We start from the raw sequence: 4,632 nt of genomic DNA on the forward strand, positions 1-4,632 counted from the left end.
AGGGCTGGTGCCTCTAGCACGGGTCCAGCCCAATTCCAGCTCAACTTTCGGCCATACACCCTTGTTACGTCGATTTACAGGGCCACGCGGTCGCGTGGGTGACGCGGACGCGTGGGGAAGCTATTTTGCAAATGATGTGGCAGCGTCGGTGACGCGGTCGCATCGGCGACGCGGTCATGTCGATCAATTTGTGCCACAGGCACGCCTCCAGCCACGCTCTCGCGTGACTCTCTATTCACTTTTCTTTTCTTCCAAATGCACTGGTGACGCGGACTAGTCAGCGACGCTGCCGCGTCGCGTGCGTGTTTTTTTTTTTAAATAATGCAGTATGCAGAATGCAATGCTAATATGAATGTTATGCAAAATTCTAGGTTCAATACAATAAAATAAAACTCGAAAACAAATAAAACTAAATAAAAAATGAAAAAGGGACGATTATACCATGGTGGGTTGTCTCCCACCTAGCACTTTTAGTTAAAGTCCTTAAGTTGGACATTTGGTGAGCTTCCTGTTATGGTGGCTTGTGCTTGAACTCATCCAGAAATCTCCACCAATGTTTGTATCTCCAGTAACCTCCGGGGTCCCAAACTAGGCATGTAAAGCCCTTAAGAAGCTTCAAACAGATTCTTAGGTTCCCGGGGTGACAAATGTCAGAGCAGATTCCAGGATCCCAAATCTTGCTTTTACACCCATTTTTGTTGGGATTTGTATTTTTCCAGCCGGGTGATAAGTAATTTGAATTCTCACTGCAGCTACCAAACAGCTTCCTAGACCCATTCAATTGAGCTCTACACCAACCTTTGCGTTTAAACTTAAGGCTTCCAACCATAATGAACCTTGCAGGACAATTCTTACCACTGACCATTTTTCTCTTACCCTTAATGCCACAAAGAGCTCTAAGTTGACCATCCATCTCCAATAGCCCATATTCAAGTGGGATTAGAAAGCTAAGGGATATAAATTTTACCCACTTGAATGTTGTGAAGGATGATGGCAACTTAGGGGGAGGAGTCTCCAATAACTTTGGCAAGGTGATTTCAAGCTCCACTCCCTTGCGTTCTTTGACAACTTCCACCTCTTTGCAAGTTTCTTCAATATTAACTTCTTCCTCTTGGTAGCTTTCTTCCAATTCAATCTCTTTTTCATTGCTCACCAAGGGCATGGAAGGCTATGCTTCTTCTTTAATCTCCATCTCTTGATCGACCTCTTCCAAGTCCTTAGTCCTGATATGCATTGGAGGTTGTACACCCTCCTCAGCATTAATTTCAATCGCCTTAGAAGGAGGTTTTATAACCTGACTTTCCCATGGAGGTTCAGCATCTCCTAAGTCTTCAACCACTTCTTCCTCTGCAACTATTATGGCTTCCTCCACTTGTTCCAATACAAAGCCATGTTCCTCATTGTCCACCGAAGTTTCTAGTGTCTCCTTCATGCTTTGCTCTTCTTTTGATTTTCCACATGTAGCCATGGGAGTTCTTTGAGTGCTCAGATATTGGGAAGGTATTATATTTACTAACTCGCCTAAGGTGGCCGCGAAATTTAGCACACTCTTATTCATCCTTTCTTGCCTTTGAAGAATAACACGAAGTCTGTCATCCATTGGAGATTGGGGTGGATCTATGTATGGTTCATTTGGTTCATAGGGTGGTTGGTATGGTGGATGTGGGTTAGGGTCATATGGAGGTAAATGGTGTAAAGGGGATTGTGAGTATTGTGGTCCAAAGTCATGTTGAGGAGAGGGTTTATAGGCATATGGTGGTGGTTGTTGATAGTCCATTGGAGGTGAGTGTTGCCAAGAGGGTTGATCAAATCCTTGTGGCTCCTCCCATCTTTGATTGTTCCAACCTTGATGCCTGTTCTCATTGTAATTTCTTCTTCCTGCAACATAATTGTAACCAGACTCATAGCGATGGGGGTGAGAACTCATGATAGCAAATAAAAATTAAAAACGAAAATAAAAACAATTTTAAATTAAAAAGTTATTTGAAATTCGAATTTTGAAATTTGATTTTTGAAATAAGATAAGATAAGATTTTGAAAAAGATATGATTTTTGAAAAAGATTTGAATTTTGAAATTTAGATTTTGAAATTTTAAATATATTTTTTTTAATTTGAAATTTGAATTTTTGAAAATTAAAATTTGAAATTTTGAAATTTGAATTATAATTTATTTTTTTTTAATTTGAATTTTGAAAATTGAAATTTGAAATTTGAAATTTGAGTTTTAAATTTTGAATTTTTGAATTTAATGAGGAAAGAGAAAAACAATAAAATGACACTAAACTTAAAATTTTTAGATCAAAACGAAGAAAACAACTAAGAACAACTTGAAGGTCAAGATGAACACGAAGAACAACTTGAAGATCAAGATGAACACCAAAAACAAATTTTTGAAAAATTTTTTATAACTAAATAAAAACCAATAACCTCTTAATTTATGAAAAAGCAAAAATAAAAACAAAAATAAAAACAAATAAACAAGCAAAAATTAAATATTTACAATAACCAATAATAAGGCACACGTTTGCAATTCCCCGGCAACGGCGCCATTTCGATGTTAGGATTTTTGCCAGTAAAGAATTTTATAAAAACAGTCGCGTTGTAGATATAGTCTCTAAACCAACAGAAATCCCTTCGTACAAACATTTTGATTATCACAAGTAACAAATCCCTAAATAAATTGATAACCGAAGTATTCAAACCTCGGGTCGTCTTCTCAAAAAATTGCAGGGAGGTGTTCTTATTATTGGTTATGAGTATTGTAAATTGGAGTTTTGGAGTTTGGGCAATGGGCACAGGTAAATTTAAATGACAAGTAAAATAAATTAATAATAATAAAATCTCTTGGCAAGGTATAAAGAACTGGAAGTCCTATCCTGGTTATCCTTATCAATTGTAATGAGAATTGGATTTTTCTCACACTTTGTTAAGCTCTAACTATGAAGGTAAGTTAAGTGGATGAATTAATTTTTATTCCTCAGGTCCTAGTCTTTCCTTGGGAAAGACTAGAGTTATTGGAAATCGAATTAATTCTTGAAGAATTCCAATTTTCAGTCAACAATGAGTTTGATAACTCAAGTGTCTCCAATGACTCAACCAAAGCCAAAAGGGAAGAGAATCTACTTGAATGAAAATAATTTGAATACATAAATTAAAGAGAGCAATCGTAATTCTAAAATACCTCAATTAGCACTAATAAAGATATCAAATGTAACATGGAAGATTTCATAAATTAAATTAGGAAAATAAATAAAAAGAACATTGAACCTGGGATTGAGAGGCACTCCTAAAACTAAGAGAAATCCTAAATCCTAATCCTAAGAGAGAGGAGAGAACCTCTCTCTCTAAAAACTACATCTAAATCCTAATATTGTGAATATGAAAGCTTATTCATGTATGGATGCATTCCCCCACTTTATAGCCTCTAATCTGTGTTTTCTGGGCCACAAACTGGGTCGAAAATAGTCCAGAATTCGCTGGAGAAGAAATCTGCCACGCTGGTTTTTCGCCACTGCGATGCGTCCGCGTGGATCACGCGACCGCGTCATTTAGCTTCAGAGCAACTATGGAATATTATATATCAAATCAAAGCCCCGGACGTTAGCTTTCCAACGCAACTAAAACCGCGTCATTTGGACCTCTGTAGCTAAAGTTATAGCCATTTAAGTGCGAAGAGGTCAGGCTGGACAGCTTAGCAATTTCTCCAACTTCTTGTATTCCTTCCACTTTTGCATGCTTCCTTTCCATCTTCTGAGCCATTCCTGTCCTGTAATCTCTGAAATCACTTAACACACATATCAAGGCATCTAATGGTAATAAGAGAGGATTAAACATAGGGAACTTAAGGCCAAAGAAGCATGTTTTCAATCAAAGTACATAATTAGGAAGGCAAATGTAAAATCATGCAAATAGTATGAATAAGTGGGTGAAAGATTGATAAAATCCACTCAATTGAGCACAAGATAAACCATAAAATAGTGGTTTATCAGACTATCATTATCATCAAGAGAATTTGCTTCTTGGGTCATTCCATCTAGTTCTTTATAAGAGACTTGCCTTGGGGGTTGTACACTATTCTCTTTAGCATCAATTGTAACGTCCTTGACAGAATTCTCCACAGCTCTGGGTTCCCATGGAAGTTCAGCGTCTCCTAAGTCTTCAACCAACTCTTCTTCTTGTATAATGACAGCTTCCTCTACTTGTTCTAGTATGAAGCCATGCTCTGTCTTGTCCACTGGAGTTTCTAGTATCTCCTTCATGCTACGCTCTTCATTAGATTGTCCACATGGGACTGTGGGAGGTCCTTGAATGTTCGAACATATAGAAGATAATAGACTTACTGCTTGCTCCAGTTGATGAAGGGTTGTTTGAAGTTGATCTACCGTTTCCTTGAGGTGAACCCCTGATTCTCGGGGTGATAGATTTGGATATGGTACATGGGGAAGTGGTGATGTTTGGGAGTAATTGGACTGGAATCGGGATAGCTGAGGATCATACGGTGGTGAATGGTGAAAAGAGGCTTGTGAGTGTGGTGGTTCGAAGTTGTGTTGAGAGGATGGTCTATAAGCACATGGTGGGGCTTGTGGGTAATTACAAGGTTGTCCACCATGTCTATTGGCTTGGTGTGCATT

This window comes from Arachis hypogaea, chromosome 16 (genome assembly GCF_003086295.3).
Source record: "Arachis hypogaea cultivar Tifrunner chromosome 16, arahy.Tifrunner.gnm2.J5K5, whole genome shotgun sequence".
Classification (NCBI taxonomy): domain Eukaryota; kingdom Viridiplantae; phylum Streptophyta; class Magnoliopsida; order Fabales; family Fabaceae; genus Arachis; species Arachis hypogaea.